The 20,211-nt window shown below is 40.0% G+C and overlaps 1 protein-coding gene across 3 annotated transcripts in view; it reads left to right on the forward strand.

Moving 5' to 3' along the window:
• NHS (NHS actin remodeling regulator) overlaps window positions 1–20,211 on the forward strand; it is a 200,376-nt gene that overhangs the window by 145,716 nt on the left and 34,449 nt on the right. The window contains exon 1 of one of the 3 annotated variants that reach the window (XM_056556821.1): window positions 1,843–1,929. The exons of the other annotated variants lie outside the window; for them this stretch is intronic. The gene's annotated coding sequence lies outside the window, so the exon portion shown is untranslated. Of the gene's footprint in view, window positions 1–1,842; window positions 1,930–20,211 lie in introns of those variants that run through there. 3 annotated transcript variants of the gene reach the window in all.

Here is a 20,211-nt window from a genome sequence, read left to right on the forward strand (position 1 = left end):
GCACCATAGACTGTCCACCTTATCAGGAGTATGCCCAGGCGTTGTAGGGAGGTCATACGGGCACGTGGGGGCAACACACACTACTGAGCCTCATTTTGACTTGTTTTAAGGACATTACATCAAAGTTGGATCAGTCTGTAGTGTGGTTTTCCACTTTGATTTTGAGTGTGACTCTATATCCAGACCTCCATGGGTTGATAAATTTGATTTCCATTGATAGTTTTTGTGTGATTTGGTTGTCAGCACATTCAACTATGTAAAGACGAAAATATTTCATACGATTAGTTCATTCATTCAGATCTATGATGTGTTATCTTAGTGTTCCCTTTATTTTTTTGAGCAGTGCAGTTCAAAGTAAAGCGGCAAAGAAGTAAGGGGCTGGTCTCCGACAGAGCAGACATAGGTGGCTTTTATTGTGTCTCAAGCGATTAAGTAGATTTGACTGTTTGCCTGAGGTCGGCCAATACACAATCATCTCAAAGTATCCATTTAGCTTACTGGTATTATCTGTCTTACTATAATGGATCCTCAGGAACTTCCTTACTATAATTCACCAAGAAAGCGACTGTTTAGACTGAGAGCATAAGATGTATGGCTGGGCTTACATTACACCGACATACAAATCAGCCACATGTTATTAGAAAACTTTTCAAGAAAATACTTTATTTTCACCTTGTGATAAATGCTTTGGGAATAGGGAGGTATATGACATTACTCTGCTTGTGTTTCCGTGCTATATGAAAGACCTAGGCACACTGAAAAATCATAGGACACTCTTATAAGGGTTCTCCAGGATTGCTAAGTGGCAATACAATAAACCTCTCCAAAAGACCACCTTCTTGAGAAGACCACTCCCTTATCCAGACCAGATGTGTGACGGATTTTCAGTCTACCATACATTATGTATAGTGGTCATTTTCTTTGAGGAGGCAACTTATTAGTGCAATTTTAGGTGGTCTTCCCAAAAAGGTACACTGTACCAGAAACAGCTGCATGAATATAGACTTTCTCTGATGCTGTATCCTAAAGGTACGGAAAAAATCTATAATGCAAGAAGCCCCTTAAGGGTGTGTTTACACAATGCAGATCCACTGCATATTTGAAGTGTGAACTTATCATAAAAGAGTATTGCATGTATTTTATCTACATAGGGTTATAACTCTGTGCTGGTTTATTTAACAATATCTCTTTATAGCAGTCAGGGCTCCGGTTCTGGTATAGAGTGAAATCCCCTGGATAGACATACATGTAAATCATAACCTTCTGACTACCTGAAGAGGGAACTAACTACATCCTGCATCACATTGAACTGGGAAGAATGGATATACACAACAGCTTTCTCATGCCATCTTTTCCAGGTAGCCTGTCCTTAACCTCTTCAGGACCCAGGGCGTATGGATACGCTCTGCGTTCCGAGTCCTTAAGGACCGAGGGCGTATCCATACGCCCGTGGGAAATCCGGTCCCCACCGCTAGCCGGTTGGGGACCAGAGCCGGATGCCTGCTGAAATCATTCAGCAGGCACCCTGGCACATTGCCCAGGGGGGTCCTGAGACCCCCCCATGTCGGCAATTGGAGAAAATCGCATGTCAATTCAGACATGCGATTTTCTCCAATTCCGGGCTGATCGGGTCTCTGGTGACCCGATCACCCGGAAAATAGGGCTGATCGGAGCTGTCAGCAACAGCCCCGATCAGCCTAAAGGATAAGAGTGAGGTCGCAAAGCTGCGATCTACTCCTATCCCCTGGCATTAGTCAGAACGGAGTTCTGACCAATGGCAGCGCAGGACAAGGGGTTGCCATGGCAACCCCCCCATTCTGCTAGCACATGGATGTCGAGGGGCTCTGGGAAGAAGATGGAGGCCGTACCTGCAGGAGAAGATGCCTGGGGACCTGGGATCTTCGCTGGAGCCTGCTGGATCCTGATCAGGTAAGGAATCGACAGTGGGGGGGGGGGGGAATTGAAAGTGAAAGTAAATCGATCTTTACTGTGGCAACCACTAGGGGGGCCAAACTGCAACTCCCAGCATGCCCAGACAGCCAAAGGCTGTCTGGGCATGCTGGGAGTTGTAGTTTTGCAACATCTGGAGGGTCACAGTTTGGAGACCACTGTTACAGTGGTCCCCAAACAGTAGCCCTCCAGATGTTGCCAAACTACAACTCTCAGCATGCCTCGACTGCCCAGGCATGCTGGGAGTTGTAGTTCTGTAACATCTGTCCCTTCAGATTTAGCAATTTTCATGACATTTTTGAAAATTGCTGCTCTACTTTGAAGCCCTCTAATTTTTTCAAAAAGCAAAAGTATGTCCATTTTATGATGCCAACATAAAGTGGACATATTATGTTTATGAAGAAAAATAAAATGTATTTGGAATATCCATTTTCCTTACAATTAGAGAGCTTCAAAGTTAGAAAAATGCAACATTTTCAAAATTTTCATGAAATTTTGGGATTTTTCACCAAAAAAGGATGCAATTAACGCCGAAAATTTACCACCAAAATAAAGTAGAATATGTCACGAAAAAACAATCTCAGAATCAGAATATTCGGTAAAAGCGTTTTCGCGTTATTAATTCGTAAAGTGACGGTGGTCATAATTGCGAAAAAGGGCTCAGTCCTTAAGGTGAAAAAGGGCTGCGTCCTTAAGGGGTTAAATCAGTGTTTCACTCCAACCAGGCATCTCAAAAACCACCTATTAATGTATATGAAGCCAGAAATCTCTCCACATCCAACTATGTCAGTGTGCAGTAAGTTCCCATGCTCTCTCTAGTGGTGGATACAGGCAGGCAGGAAGAAAAAAAAGTTATGGCTTTAATAGGATGAAAAAAGTTATGCCATTAAAAGAGCAGGGATAAAAAAAAAAGTGCCCTAAAGGCCAAAATAGGCTGCATCTTTAAGTGCTTAAAATACAGTTATGGTTGTGAATTGCCTGCGACAGTATCCATACCTAACCTATTCGACCTGGGTCATGATACAGGAATTTAGGTGCACTACTGTGGTAGATGTATACAGTGACATTGGCTATCCATATACACTGATGTTAAAATTGAGACATTCGCCAGTATATCCTTTAGATGAAGGACATACCTGAGCCCGCACACCAATGCCAAGGTTTCTCAAGTGGCGCGGGACCTAACACTAACCTACCTGTGCGTGATAAGCAAAAACAGGGGCCAGTGGGCAATTACAGCAGCATTAGGCCCAACTTACAGCCTGCTCCCAGTTACCTCCAGTGTGGCATTCAAAATGAGCATTTTATGGATCATTTAACTACTCGCTATCACAAAGTGTTACCAAGTTACCTAACAAAGGGATGACAAATAAAGCTGAAGAAATGTGTTGCTTCTAAGAAGAAGAAATTGCTACAAAAGAATATATTGTTTTTAAAATCCTGTGATGTTAGTAGTAACAGAAGTAATGAAAATAGGTATAAGAACTGTAGCTTTATATATACTCAGCAGACATGGTGGTTGTTCTCACTGAGGAGTAGGACAGTTGTCATTCAGTTATTATATAATTGGGCAGATAAATAATACACTAGAGCTGGTCTATGAGCTGGGAAATTACTCTCTCTCTCTCTCTATAAGGCTGGGCTGTTAGGTGTGGACTTGTCGGAAGATATATACATACATATAATAACTTTTCTGTAAACTCAAGTCAATTGTTAAAAAAGTGTATGGCAACTATTGAATAAGAGAACCCCAAAACAGTAAATGCCCTTTAAGTATATGTTACCATGCTAACCCTTACTTCATATTTATGAGGCACTATTTATTGTATATATATATATAGTACAGAAGGTTTATACATTTAAGGTAGGTTTTCTTGTATATAGTACTGTTGGGTTTATACTATTTGAGGTATGTTTTATTGTATATAGTACTGTAGGGTTTATACTATTTGAGGTATGTTTTATTGTATATAGTACTGTTGGGTTTATACTATTTGAGGTATGTTTTATTGTATATAGTACTGTTGGGTTTATACTATTTGAGGTATGTTTTATTGTATATAGTACTGTTGGGTTTATACTATTTGAGGTATGTTTTATTGTATATAGTACTGTTGGGTTTATACTATTTGAGGTATGTTTTATTGTATATAGTACTGTAGGGTTTATACTATTTGAGGTATGTTTTATTGTATATAGTACTGTTGGGTTTATACTATTTGAGGTATGTTTTATTGTATATAGTACTGTAGGGTTTATACTATTTGAGGTATGTTTTATTGTATATAGTACTGTTGGGTTTATACTATTTGAGGTATGTTTTATTGTATATAGTACTGTTGGGTTTATACTATTTGAGGTATGTTTTATTGTATATAGTACTGTTGGGTTTATACTATTTGAGGTATGTTTTATTGTATATAGTACTGTAGGGTTTATACTATTTGAGGTATGTTTTATTGTATATAGTACTGTAGGGTTTATACTATTTGAGGTATATTTTATTGTATATAGTACTGTTGGGTTTATACTATTTGAGGTATGTTTTATTGTATATAATACTGTTGGGTTTATACTATTTGAGGTATGTTTTCTTGCATATAGTACTGTTGGGTTTATACTATTTGAGGTATGTTTTATTGTATATAGTACTGTAGGGTTTATACTATTTGAGGTATGTTTTATTGTATATAGTACTGTTGGGTTTATACTATTTGAGGTATGTTTTATTGTATATAGTACTGTTGGGTTTATACTATTTGAGGTATGTTTTATTGTATATAGTACTGTTGGGTTTATACTATTTGAGGTATGTTTTATTGTATATAATACTGTTGGGTTTATACTATTTGAGGTATGTTTTATTGCATATAGTACTGTTGGGTTTATACTATTTGAGGTATGTTTTATTGTATATAGTACTGTTGGGTTTATACTATTTGAGGTATGTTTTCTTGGATATAGTACTGTAGGGTTTATAATTTTTAAGGTATGTTTTCTTGTATATAATACTGTTGGGTTTATACTATTTGAGGTATGTTTTATTGTATATAGTACTGTAGGGTTTATAATTTTTAAGGTATGTTTTCTTGTATATAATACTGTTGGGTTTATACTATTTGAGGTATGTTTTATTGTATATAGTACTGTAGGGTTTATAATTTTTAAGGTATGTTTTTGCATCTAATTGAGATGGTCACTTCTGGCCATAGTTCAGCCACTTGTCATCACTTCTTATATACAATTATTTTCCATTGACAAAAATTAACAAAATTTGCCCAGGGAATATTGCCTTTAAATGTCCCTAACATATTGACCGGATGATCACTAGGACAATGAGACTATTACACTAATGGTTAACTAAGGTCATATGTGGTTTTAATTTCCTATTAACTAAATGATGGCCCTAGAAAACCATTGGCCCTGACACACAATTCCCGGTATCTCTGCAAGCATGACATGGACATGGTGAGATATGAGGAGTAACTTTAGCCATATGAACACTTTAAGGTTTTGGAAGGTGACAGGTTTTGAACTTGCTTCTATATAACAAGACTAGAGATCTCTTCTATATATACATTCTTTATTTGTTACATCTATAGGAGGCAGTATGCTGGAGTTTGATGCTGTTCATTAAGCATGGGGTTATTTCCGGCATGTAATACTAGCCTACATGAATAAATCCACCAGAAATATAAGGCTGTAAACTCAGCTTTCAGGCTCTCCCATGGGCTTATGGATAAGAGAATTTCCAGTCGGTAGGTTTTAATGCACACTAGTCTTCTCTAAGTCATTTCTTAGTTTTTAATTTTTAGGGAATTATGTTACTAAGACTCGCATACTGTTGCCATCTGTCATTTGACTTTCTGCATTGAAACCAAACTATTAGACCTGTCAGGACATGAATGCTTCCTCAAGTATTTATGTGCTGCTGCAACCATATGAAGAGAACAGAATGGCAATTCCAAGTCAAATTTCTCATCTACATCGTGTTGTTTCCTCTATGTATATTAATATTGCAGCAAAATTTGTCTTCTTGACTGAGCCATTTAAAAAGCAGTTTTACTCCAAACAACCCTATATGTACAGAAAATAGGAGCATATCAATTGCCCTTAATATATTTTACACAATTTTGGCAAGCCTTTTCTGGCATAAGCTCTATTTACCCTTCCTGTTGTTACAAATGGCCAGAAACATTAGATAAATGTTGACTGAACCTAGATTGACTGACTCGCATACATAAAGGTCACCCAACTATCCTTTAATGAATTCAATATCCCAAGGGTTATAAGCTGTTGCCAGAAGAGATTGGGAGTATCAGAATGACTACCTGTCAGCCAAATAAACTTGTTTGGAATAGTTATTAAAAATAAATAAATAATATATATATATATATACAGTGACCCCCCCCCCCCCAACCTACAATGGCCCCGACATACGATCATTTCAACATACAATGGCCTCTCAGAGTTCATCGCATGTTGAAGGCAGCATCAACATACTATGCATTTGTATGTCGGGGCCATCGCATAAACGGCTACCCGGCAGCGCAGACTGCTTCAGCTTCCACCGGATAGCCATTTATGGTGCCCCCTGTGATCCTCTGACGATCACTTACCTGTCCTCGGAGCTCCGGCGCATCCTCTTCGGGATCCCCTGAATCGTCGGTGCTCTCCATCGTTGTCATCACGTCGCTGCACACGCCGTCCCGTCATCCAATAGGAGCGGCGTGCGTAGCCACGTGATGGCGGTGACAGAGAGCGAAGATGCCGGGGAAGCAGAGGCCTTGCCAGAGCGTCGGGGACACCCCAGGGACGCGGCGACAGCGATGGAAGGCGACATCCAGGGCAGCTGTGACGAGCGGTGGCGGTCCAGAGCAGCGGGGACAGGTGAGTATAACCTCCTCTTCAAGTGGGCTTCAACCTGCGGACCTCCAGATGTTGCAAAACTACAACTCCCAGCATGCCCGGACAGCTATTGGCTGTCCGGGCATGCTGGGAGTTGTAGTTTTGCAACATCTGGAGGTCCGCAGGTTGGAGACCACTGTCCTATACTTTACATTGCACAGATTCCTCAACATACGATGGTTTCAACAAACGATGGTCCATTTGGAACGGATTACCATCGTATGTTGAGGGACCACTGTGTATATATATATATATATATATTATTATTATTATTATTATTATTATTATTAGGTAACATTGGGTTTTTAGGGATTGTCCAGGGAAACAGTTTTTTTTTTTTTTTTTTGTTTAAAGAAATAAAACCCACCCATACTCACCTACCACTGCTGCTCAGACCAAGTCCCTGGTCCTTTCTGCTTACAATAACATGCCAACCCTGCAGGGACTCCCTGCTCAACCAGTCACCAGAGCACTGTCCAAACCTGATGCGTGGCAGTAGTTACCATCCTGGACTCTGGGCCGCTCTCCTGACATCCTTCGGTGGCAGCAATCCTTTGGGCAAGACACCAACAAATACACCTCCATAAAACTACTGTCAGACACTGCTCTTAGAGTGACTGCAGCACCCCCTGCTGGCCACTTTAGAAACAGTTACTGTAGTCGCCATTACTGTTTTGTTTTTTGCGCATAGCCACAGGAGGACTGCTAGGTACCCCTGGGAGTACTCATACCCCAGTTTGGGAACCACTGTTCTAGACCTATCTGAGGAACTGTCCTTCAGCTTAGAGTGTACAGTCAGGTAAGTGTGCATTTGTTACACAGTTCATGTTCTCCATTTATAATCTTTATGAGGAGCAGTCAATAGTGTGGAGGTGCTACTGTATGCAATCCATCACATGTACCTGTGCCTGGTACTTTGTACTGACACCTTGGGCAACATTGCTCTTGCTGCTCTACCAATAGTGAATGGAAGAAGGTGGTGGAGTAGCATCGGCTGCTTGGTACGCTCCAGGCATCCAGCACTTCCTGAGGAACTGTAAGCATGCAGTGCACACCCATGGCTAAGGATCACAGATTACAATTTATTACCAACAGTGAAAATGACTACTCTTGTTTCCAAAATAATGGTTAGTTGGGTTAGACACATAATCATTGTCCTGTGTGGTTGAAGAATAGATTCAGATTAAGCTGGGTCGATATAACACAATCTACTTATAGTCTCACTGAGCCAAGCCACACTGTCTTTGGTTTATTATTTAATATGTTTTTAAACTTTTGGTTCTAGTTATTTATGGTGTATTTGATACAGGAAATTTAGTTTAGCCTTTTATTTTTTTTTTATTTTTTTTTTGAGATTCAAATATTGCTCTAGCTAATAATTCATCTATAATAAAACCTAATAGTAAGGCTATAAAAATTCAGAAATGAATTATGTTTGCCAGTGACAATTCTACTTATCTGTATGCAAAATATATGAGATGAGGCATGTCCAGCTTTATTTTATTGAAACGTGCACGTAGACATTACCTGGACATCGCGCGTCTATTTATGCTGATGAAGCAAGAAGGTGGCAGAGACTTAGCATCCATTATTTATGTGTACACTATAGTCTGTGCTCCAGGGGACAGCCACACATTACAGCAAAGTTATAGAAGGCTTTTCACCCAACTTTTTACTCAGCTCTCAATGGAATAAAACAGGTCAGTTGTGAATATTAAATTAACATCTTGGCCACTCTCCAAAGTGATCTGGCCTAGTTAGGATTCATCCATGAAAGCTTTGCTGTTTATGCCCTGATAATGTAGTGAGGCCCAAAGGAGTGGAAAACAGATGCTATTAAGACAGCACGTTCACACATATGTCTGAGCTGGGAGTCTTCCATTTCTCCTAAAGCGGCCCAAACAAGTGCTCTGCTATATGTCCCTATATCACCTTACCACAGCTGCATGTAAAACCAACTGGCTATTAATATGGTGACTGATATGGTAAGTGATTTTTAGTATTACCCCCTATTTTTAATAGTGACAGGATATCTGAACACAAGCTTCATATTAATAATACTCATAAATAAGGCTATGTGGAGACAAGGGAGATAAGCTTGGCATTCAAGCAGCCTATAACTCACCCTGTTAGGTATGTTTGAGAAGTTTGCTCTCTTAGTTACTAGATTCAACCATCTTCCTTGTTATTGGGCAGTGGAACTTGTATATTGCTAGAACCTGTATAATTAATTAATCATCTATACTCACCTGCCCCAATTCCTGTCTCTCGGATATCACCTGGCCCTTCTTCAAGGTACCTCTGATGTTTTGTTCAGTGATTGGCTGAAGGGGCAGTTCCTGCCCAGGAACCAGGAAGAAGAGGACAGGAGCAAGGACCAAGTACCATCAGAGAGGCAGGGGATTAGGGCAGGTAAGCATAGCATTAGCTAAAAATACCCCTCAGTTACGAAAACCGCTTCAAGTTTAGCTCTGGTTTTGACATCTCTTTTAGACAGGTTGAATGTTTTTGTATTATACATGGAGATAAGCTTGTTAGCTGAAAAGTCTTCATAGGTGCCTACATTTTTAAAGAGTACCTCTCATGATCTTGTTAAATTTTATAATCGGCCCAGTTCACTGCCCCCATCATGATAAACCACCCCCTGCCTTTATTTTAATTTATTTTTTATTTTTCTACCTTGAAATTGCTCTGTATTTTCTGCTCAGTCTCAGTCAGATTCACAGACTGGGAAGGGGCATTACCCAGCAGGTGTGACATCATCTGAGGCCATACAGGAGAGAACTTCCACCCCCCCCCCCCCTCTGCTACTAGAGCAGTTCAGTGTGTGAGATGAGCTATGATTGGCTAAGACTGCTCACACAACCCCCCTCAGCACTCCAGACTGAATTTCTTGATTTTGGACCAGCAGTCCAAAGTCTTTACAAGAGATGGAGGGAAATGTGCTCTGGACAAGTAGGGTGACACCTAGTGGCAGCTTTTTTAAACACGAAAAAACATAGAGAACTTCATTTTTTTATTTTAAACTAAGTACACTAGTAAGATTTTGTATTTCCCATAAGGCGTGAAATAGTAAAAATTAGTTTTAATGATAGAACCCATTTAATGTTTTGTCTAACTATTGGTGGGTCCTCAGGTAACAAAGACTGTCTTGTTTCTATGATGTGTCAGAAGGTTTGTAAACCTGAACTAAAGTAAGACTTTATTCTCCTATTATCTTAGCTGGTTACAACCTATGAGATAGTAGATGATTCTCCAAAGTTTCATCAGTCCATATTTTTGTGTTAAGACTTTGTGTAAAGAATTAGTGAAGACACTGAGAAAGAAGTTTGTTTCTGCTCTGTATCCTTCACTTACAAATCAATGATAGAGATCTGACTACTTGCCAGTTTTTATACCTGACCCAGAATAAAATGTGTTGTTTCTTTACACCCTATCTCCTTCACTTTGCACCTTGTTCGTCTTTGCATCTTGGTTCCCCAGTGATGTTCCATGGCATGTTACGTTCTCAGGGTTTCCTTTAATGGCAGAGGTGAGCTAAATCTAAAGTTGGGAATTCAAGCATAGAAATCAAAAAAGTGCAACCAAACAAATTTGTCTCATCTGTCTGTCTCGGGAAAATCTAATTCCCCATTTAATCTGCCTTGTGAAAAAAAGAGGTTATTAAAATGCTGCTATATAATAAAGCCAGATATGAAATACTGTACAGAAAATGTAGATTTGGCCATGGCTGCCTATTTTCTCTGACCATATTCCATTACTCTTGGGCTGCTAAAGGCTAGACAGATTGTAGAAGTGAACATGGGAACACAAATCTAAAAACTTATCCATAAACTGTAAATATAGTGTTATTTACATATGTATGATGAACACTGCAAACTATTGCATAATAATATGTACGTACTTTTTAATCAGGTTGACTAAGCCTGGAGAGTCCAGATTTTATGAATTGGGTAAAAAATGTCAAAGGGGCTGTTGAAGCATCACAACCCCTAACCTCATGCTTTATTAGGGGCCATGGATGTGATAGAACGGAATGCTCCGTGCCAGAATGAGGAGCCATTATGGGATATCCATGAAATACATGGTTGCCTAGTTATTTGTAATGTGTAAGCTTCATATCAAAAGTGGGCTGTTTTCGCAAGACAATCCCTTAAATAATTGTTCTTTTAGCTATGTAGACCCATATTGATACTAGCAGTTGTATATACGACTTGGCTGCATGCCAAAACTTTACTACTTTTACAACTAAAGAAAAAGTTGTAATTTTATGTATTTAGTATGTATTTTTTAAGATTAGAATATGAGTCATGTTGCTTGTAAATATCACTATAGGGAATCTGTGTGGGCACCCTAACCTGCTGATAGACACTAATAGGGGACTAATATGCCATTAATATGGTGCTCTATCTGATTCCCTTTAAAGGAGCTCTTCTGGATTAACACATGATATGCTGGGTGGTCTACCTCCAGGATCCCCAAAAATTTAAGTAATGAAGGAAATGTGTCAAGAATGTATATATATATATATATATTTTTTTTTTTCAAATCCACATTTAGAATATTTTGAATATTGACAGGCTTAAAGACATTAAAGGACAAGTAAACAGGAAAGGGTGATAAAGCTCCTTTCATAACTCTTCACAGCTCTCTACACCTACCAATACACAAGTGTTAGAAATGTCAGGCAAGTTAGGTGGCCATTGAGTCTAATGCACTTATTTTACGTACCTATTGACATGCAACCTATTGACTGTAGTTTTTATTTTGTTCCTCAATTTCTCCAGACTGTAAATTGAAACAGAGCTTTTTCTACTGACAGTGATCTCTGTATTGTTCAATCATCAGATTACTTACTAGCCCATTATAAGCAACTAGTTGCCATTGTGTCAGTTAATGAATAGCCTAGCCGGCAATGTATCAAGTCTGTAGGTGCAATGGATATGAAATGACAGTGACCATCCCCATAGACAACAAAACCCAGGCTTGACAGCAGAGAGCTCCACAAGCCCAGGAGGGAGTTAACAGCCCAGAGTGATTGAGTATAAAAGCTCCAGGATTACTGCTTACTGTTCTGATTTGCCATTCTGCTGGACTGTGAAGAGATTAGAAGGACCAAATTCTTGGGCTGAACCATCTGGATAGCTGGCAGGGGTGTAACCAGGGTTAGCAGATGTTTGGACACAAGCATATCATGACTGTCCCAGCAGGTATTTCTGCATGACCCCTTCTGCACTTAAAACAGGTCCGCCTGTATACACACTCGGAATCTCTCTGGGACTTAGCCTTTATTATGGATAAGAGAAGAGAAACCTCTTGGGCACTGGAATGCTTCCTAAAAAAGCAGAACTGAAATCTCGGCCATGGCCCTAGGATGCTGTTTGCTGAGAAATAGAGGTATTTGGTTTTAAATGTTAAGGTTTTGTATTTTAAAATGTTGATTTTGTAAGGCTGCTGAGAATTATCAAAACATTTACAAGGAAATACTGAAATGTAGATGCTGGTTGTTTTCTAATGAAACATTGCAAAACAAAATTGGCTGGTACAGCTGGCACAAGTGGAAATACGCATAGGTGGGGTGACTGTTATATCGATTGTGGTATCTAATGTAACGGAAAGGAGACCAAATCCGTGTCCTTCATTCATGACATGGAGATAACTCTGTCCTTATTAGGGGTTAGGGAAACAGCAATGTGCTTTTGATTTCTACATTGCCTACGAAGGCACTTTCGCTGGATAATGTGGATTTTCATATCTCACAGCCTTTATTTTATCTGCTTTGTTGATCTGTATTGAACTTTTTGGTAAAGAGATGGATACCTTTTCCTAAAAATACTGTTGTTTTTGCTGTTAAACACTCAAATGTTGATGTGAATGCAATACTGCAACAGAAAGGGTAAATTCACACTGGACTGATTTGTTGTGGATGTTTCCTCCGTTGTGTGGGAGTTTTTAATCTTATTTTGCTCCAGGATTTGTTAAAGGAAACCTGTCATTGCTTTCATGCTGTCATAAACAAGTAATAAGAATGGTCCAAGAGGCTCCCCCCCTCCCCCCCCCCCCCCCCCCCGCCACCTCACCACCAAATAGATTTCCCCTGTTTGAGTATAGGGAGACATCTGTCAATCAAGGCCGATGGGGTGAAATGACCGGGAACCCCCCGATGACATGGTCGTCAAAGCAGCAAATATCATGCTCAGGGGTCAAGTATCATTTGGTTTATCTCCCTATCAGCTATCTGCCATGTCTGCATATTTGAGCATGATGTAGAGCTGACAGATACACTTAAAATATTTTCCCCATTGAGTTCAATGAGGAAGTTAATTTTTCTAGAAAATGTTTTTTTTCTTGTTTGCATAATCCAAGGGATGATCTGCTGTGGCAAATACACTTCATGCAGAGTTGGTGGATATTTATTTCTCTTTCGTAAGTATATGAATTAGACATGTCACATAATTATAAGAATTCAGTAATCTGCCAATAAGAATTGGTGGCCCAAATAGCTCAACCAGGAATGGTATCTGTGGTTAAATACAATTTGGGGTGTATGTATCAAACCTTTTACTACATTATTTTGGCTGTAGTTTGTCTCAATTTTTGGAGACAACATTTTTATTCTTTTTAGAGACAAATAATTGCAACAAACCAAGTAGAATTTTTTTTACAAAGTGACATTGGAAGTCGTTATTTCAGTTGAAATCATGCAGTGGTCAGGAATTTATGATTTGTGACCTTTCAGTTTGTTGCATATTTTGGCGCAACTACTCTTATTTAGATGCAATTCTACGCCAGTCCTGACATGCCTTAGAAATTGGCTGTGGACAGCATTATTAAAAAGTCACACATTTTGTTACACGAGTTAAAAGTCGCAAAAAACAAAGTCGCAGAGAAATTTGACCAGCACCAGATTTATCACTTGCCCTGCGTCATGTAAGAAATTTGGTGCAGGTACACAGGTTTCAACTCGTGAATTAATGGAGTGCAAAGTCGTGCACCTCCTCCACTTTCCATGAATACCTCCCTTTGTGTTTTGTGACAAATTTCCTCTAAATAGCTGGTTTGTCCCTATTTGGAATTTAGCATTTTAGTAAGTGATATGAATTTCTCTGATAAAGCGTTACATCTGTAAGTCTAATAGCAACATCAAAGCTGGTGTGTTGTCAATAGCCAATACTGCTGTACAGTCAGGGGAACCCAACCAATGTCTTGGGATATATTGACACCAGTATTGTGATCCATTGCAGTTAACCGATAAAGCCTGTTCCACGTTATGACAACAGTACACAATGCTATGGGCAAGGAAATAGGTAATATCACTATGTAGTCCTTTTGTCCTAGGGATCAGTGAGGGTTCCAGTGGTCCTATCCCATACATGTTTTTAGCTACATTCCCAGTCACACTAGATATTCCATGTCATTTTACGAATATCTAGGAGGAGATGTTGCTATAGTGTAAGGTCCTAGAGAGAAAATGTACAGAAGTGCTTTATTTGCCAAACAATTCCTTATAATTCAGCCATTACCGTAATTTGGCAGTGGCATAATTCCTGTTGGTTACACATAAAGGGTATCTGCTTTTATTCTTTAGTAAAGCAGCTTTAGGGAATATTAAGACTGGTGTGTTAGATCAAAAGTGTTAGTTCAACATCTTCAATGCTGCAGGCCTGATGCCAGCAATATAAATTAAGCCAAGCAAATGTATCCAAACCACAGCCCTCAGATCTTGGCAACCTACAAAGGTGAACCTACTGCCTCTAATATTCACACGCCGGCACATATGTTAATAGTCTTTTTTTTATCTGGTTTCTGTTCTTTGTGTTTTGTTATGGTTATGCTGTTTGACCAGAACATTAATCACTATGATATTTCATGGACAATTTCTTACTAATTTTAGTCAAAATATTGTATTTCCCTGAATCTGCACCCTGGTAATTACCATCATTTTCAGAACATAGAACTACATTTATAAAATTACAAATAATGAAAGTTGGGGCTTTTTAAAACAATATATCTGATAAGTTATTTAATTCAATAGTTGCTCACTTACCTGCAGCTATGTGAATAGAGATTAAAGGGGAACACCGGTTTTGTTAAACTTATTCCCTATTCACATGATGGGGGATAACTGTGATCTCCTTAACGGAGTCTCTCCCCACTATCAACAACATGTGGGGCAGGTGACTGAAACAACTGAGATGATTCAGAAGAGAGAGCGGAGGGGTAGGTAGGTGAGTGAATGGTCTAAAAAAGGAATTTTGGCAGTATTTATATAGGGGCCTCCCCTCTCCCCTGACAGGTGATGTCAGGAGAAAATAAGGATCAGACATTTTGGATTTTAACTGCCGACCCATTTGTTTTCAGGGAGATAACCCTAAGGGGCACTGTGTGATCATTGGCACTATTTTCATGAGATTTTCTCCTACAGTAAATGCACAGTAAAGTGATTTTGCAGATTTTACCTTCCCCATTGACTTAGATGAACATGCTGCAGATTTTATATCCACAATGTAGGTCAGTTTCTGTCAGGAAATGTTCTGCTGTGTGTAGATGAGATTTCCAAAACTATATTTACCTTGCTGGTCCTGTAACCTGTCGTGGACTTGCCATATTCATTTTCAAGCAGTAAATCTTTAGTCAATAAGTCTACTTTGTCCTTACCCTATCTCTTTCCACAACAACCTTTGTATATATCCTCAGCTCAAGGATCTGCTGAAGATATTAATGCAGCTTTGAAATTACATTTTATCTCACTTACAAAAAGAGATAGTGAAATTCGCATAAAAAGAGAATCACTGCGCAAACCCACCAAAAATTGGCAAATCCACACCGACTCAAGCGGAGATGTAGAAAAGGGCTAAGGTAAATTCCTGCCCAGGATCCCAAGTATACTGACAAACTTTGTGGCTGTGGAGTTACTATCCCAATCTCTTAAAGGGGTACTCAACTGGTGCCAGAAAGTTAAAGTGAAGTTCTTTTCTTTTTGAATTTCCATTTCTGTCTGACCACAGTGCTCTCTGCTGACATCTCTGTCCATTTTAGGAACTGTCCAGAGTAAATGCAAATCCCCATAGAAAACCTATGCTGCTCTGGACAGTTCCTGACATGGACAGAGGTGTCAGCAGAGAGCTCTGGGGTCAGACAGAAAAGAAATTCAAAAAGAAAATAACTTCCTCTGTAGTATACAGCAGCTGATACATACTGGAAGGATTAAAGGGGTATTCCGGCCATCACGCCCCCTCCCATAGACATGAATGGAGGGGGCGTGGCGTGACGTCATGTCCCCAGTCCCAGAAACCTGGAGGTTTCCAAAACTGGAGACGCAGCCCCGCATAGAATGCGGGTGCTGCAGGGAGATCGCAAGGGGTCCCAGCAGCGGGTCCCCCGCAATCAGACATCCTTCGGATAGGGGATAAGATGTTTTTACCAGGAATACCCCTTTAAGATTTTTAAATGGAAGTAATTTACAAATCTGTTTAACTTTCTGGCAACAAATGAATTAAAAAAAAAAAGTTTTCAAGGGGAGTACCCCTTTAAGTTCTGCCCCATAAGTTGCAAGTGGAGGTAGACTGTCACAATGTCTTCTGCTGCTAGGTGTCATTTAATAACAAAAAAGTAGTTGGCTATGTAATGCCTATGTAATGACTTGCCATGAGTGTTGAGCCAAGGATATCATCCTACTTAGGCACCTTTCACACTGCCGGCATGCTCCGGCAAATTCAGCCATCAAACTCCCTTTTTTTTCCAGATTGCTGGCCGTAATTTTGCCGGAGCACATCGGCAAATAACGGGTCCTGATGGACCCCATTGTATTTAATAGCTGCCATTATTTTCGTAGAGAAGAGCTGGAGAAAAAGACGGTGCAAGCACTATTTCTTCTCTTGCTTTTCTCGATCCTAAAATAACGGACTTTACACTGCCGGAGACAACCAGCAGTGTGAACATAGCCTTAGAGGGTTTGGTGCATCCCAGATATGGGTGTAATGTGAGCTGGTGCTAGGACAGTATGGGTCTGTGTGCCATCTTCTGGCACAATTGAAGCCCCATGTGGTTGAAATCCCACAACCCTAATTCAGACTTCTAACAATTTCCAATTTGATAAAAATAAAGATATTACTACTTCTCTAACCATCAGTTCTCCAGATGAAGTCCTAGAAACGGTCCTATGTTGCATTTCCCCTGCCGTGGCTGCTGTTTGAACAGTTTCTTCTTCCAAGAATTGCAAAATGCTCGGGGTGTGTGTGTATGTCTGCTGTCTGAGCTTATACAGAATAGTTTCCTATCCAGACCAAATGACGACAGTGCTGAACTTTTCAGCTCCAGACCAACCTGAAAATATTAAGTATAAACCACAATTAAAATCAAGAAAGTTGAAAGCATCAAATTCCTTTCTCCCACAAGCTACTTCTGGCTGCTCAATACATACACAACTGCTTTAGTGCTCTGCTGGCAAACACAGCAGGGCATGGAACAAAGAGGGGCATTCCACAGTTGCTTCAGATGGATGTATTAGATCATTTTCAAGTCTGTCTGGAGTCAGTAAAGAGAAACGTAGGAAAGTCAAGGTCCCAGAACTCACCAAGTTCTGCTAGAATTGTTGTTTATTGAAGTTTCACACATAAGGGTATACAGAACGCGTTTTGGCAAAATGCATCTTGTACACGTAGAAATGGACATCAATGGTCTTGCCTGTGTGTATTTTCAGAATTGTAATAGTACTATTTGGGGGAGTAACTAGATGGGATACCATGGCATGTGCCCCGGGTGCCAGGGGGATACCAATAGGCAATTTTGTCTTTGCCAGGGTATTTAGGTACAGGGCTTGCGAAACATATTGAACTTTTGCCATAGGTGTTGAAAATCCTATCTGCAGGTCTGTTAGGCTGTGTTCCCAGTGCATGTCAGCATAAACCCTCCTCTGGAAGTGATATCGGAAGGTATATCTGGTGTATATTTAAATGGATCTCTATCAATGTGTAACCGCGCCTGACAAAATGCTGTAGCGGCTTTGAAACGCGTTGCGTGGATCCCTAGTTTGCAATAAATCTTTGTACCTTTAATTATTTGCTTGGTGGCAGCCTGATTCATCTCCTTTTTCCTGGATATCTTCAAACCCACATGTGCGCTTGGATGCTGGGAGCCGCAGCAGCCGCCATTTCAGAAACCTAATCAAGCGTTTTGAGTGTTGTACCTCCATTCGCACAACGCGCACAGGTGGGTGCGTTTTGATCGGGTTCTCTACTACATCTATCTGGTCCCACCCAGGGGTGCCCACCCTGTGTCCTTTTGTATATAGCAACCAATTAGGTTGCTTCTTTCATTTTTAAAGAAGCCTGTGGAAAAAAAAGAAGTGATCTGATTAGTTGCCATGGGCAACTGCACCACTTTTCTTTTACACAGGTTTTGATAAATCTCCCCCTAACAGTATGAAAAACAATGCAGAGGCGGCAATGTGTCCCAAAGTGTCTTAGCCTTTTTGAATAGCTCACTGGCTAGGGTACAGAATAACCGTTTTAAGGTATTTCCACACGTCCTAATGTCTGTCCCAGTATGACAATTGTTACTCCTATTGATAATTTAGCTGACCACTTACCTACAGTAGTCCTGTTTCTAGTGTAGCTCCTGCCATTTTACATCTTTTTCTTGTTTGTGTGAATTTGATATAATGGATGTAACTAATATATTGACATATTCACTGTTTAAGTGCTTTTTTTTAAGTACATCAGTATGATGATCAAATGATATAGTATTAAAGCGCAACTGTCATGAAATCTGGGTGCAATAACCTGCACACAGCCTTTGTACTGTGTGCAGGTGGTGGGTATAGTAATGTTTTTACCTAATATTTGCAGGCTTTCATCACCCCAAAAAATGCTTTTTATCAAAGCCACTGATAGTCACACAGGTCCAAGCGCATGGGCCCTTCAGCTAATCTAACGTGCACACCGCTGCATGTCATCCAGCAAGCGCTCGCTCCTGCCACCATCTTCCTCCTCAGTGCGCCTGCGCAGTGCTAGCTGGATGGCACGCAGCAGTGCGCACGTTAGATTAGCTGAAGGACGCATGCGCTGGGACCTGTGTGTCAATCACACAGCGGTCCCAGCGCTGACATACAGGGGGTGGGAATGGCGGCGGCAGGGCATCGCGTACCTCGCGCCATGCCTATCCGACCTTCAGTGGCTTTGATCAAGAGCATTTTTTGGGGTGATGAAAGCCTGCAAATATTAGTTAAAAACATTGCTATACCCACCACTTGCACACAGTACAAAGGCTGTGTGCAAATTATTGCACCCAGATTTCATGACAGTTGTGCTTTAAGTAGATAGGTATAAGGATATATTGACTCAAACATAGAAAAAGATTGAATACAAAGATCCTTGTGATCACCTGATCTGCCTCTTCTGTCATAGGGTTTAATGACCATGTAGAACATCTGCCCCATACAGATGCCTTTGCAGTAATCCTCCTCACATAGCTTTGTTTTTCTATTTGGTATTTAAGCATTTTACAGAAGTGATTTATGATAAGGTCCCTGTCAATGAAGCTGTGTGTGGCTATAAACACAGGCCATCAAGGTCCATGATGTACAGTCTGGTAAAAGTCCTACTTTTATGTCTTAGTGCAGTCCTTAATGTAACATGTTTCTTTTAGAGAAATTATAGGATAGATTTCATGTCACTATGATACATGCTCATAGCATAGCCATGGAGGGCTTATAAGAGTTTCTACAAAATTGGATGGCAAATATATTTATTCCATCATGTATAACTGGCAGGATTTCCAATCGAATGATTCACTTACTTAGGAATTTACATGTGATAGCATTTTATATTCGGAAGCCCTTGGTTTGTGCCTGCTAAGCTGCCAGTTTGACCGAACATGCTGTGGCGTGAAGCAGTGCTGTGGAAAAGGCAGTATGGCAGACATACATTATTGAATGCCTCTGAGTTCTTCCTAATACATACGTATGGCGTGTTCTCTAGTGCTGCCTGTCATAACACATTATAAAAGGCATCCCAATGCTAGAATGGGGGCTGAGAGGAGCTTAGGGAAAACCCAAAGAAATCTAAAGGAGCTGACATTACAACATCATTTTATTTTGTTTTGTTTGCAAGAAGAAGCACTTTAGGTCCTTTGGGGGGGATGATTCTCTTTTTAGTATAGTACATTTAAAAACATGCAATGTCTTTCCATCCCCCATTGCTCCTTTTATGTTACGATCAGTGGTACATGGAATTATGCACAATTCTCAAACCAACTTTTTATTTGTAGTACCTTATGTGTTGTGACATATACAGCAATGATCTGCCTATTTACCATGGTGTTGTCAGAAATCTGGACCGTAAGACTAAATAT

This window comes from Hyla sarda, chromosome 2 (genome assembly GCF_029499605.1).
Source record: "Hyla sarda isolate aHylSar1 chromosome 2, aHylSar1.hap1, whole genome shotgun sequence".
In the NCBI taxonomy this organism is placed as follows: domain Eukaryota; kingdom Metazoa; phylum Chordata; class Amphibia; order Anura; family Hylidae; genus Hyla; species Hyla sarda.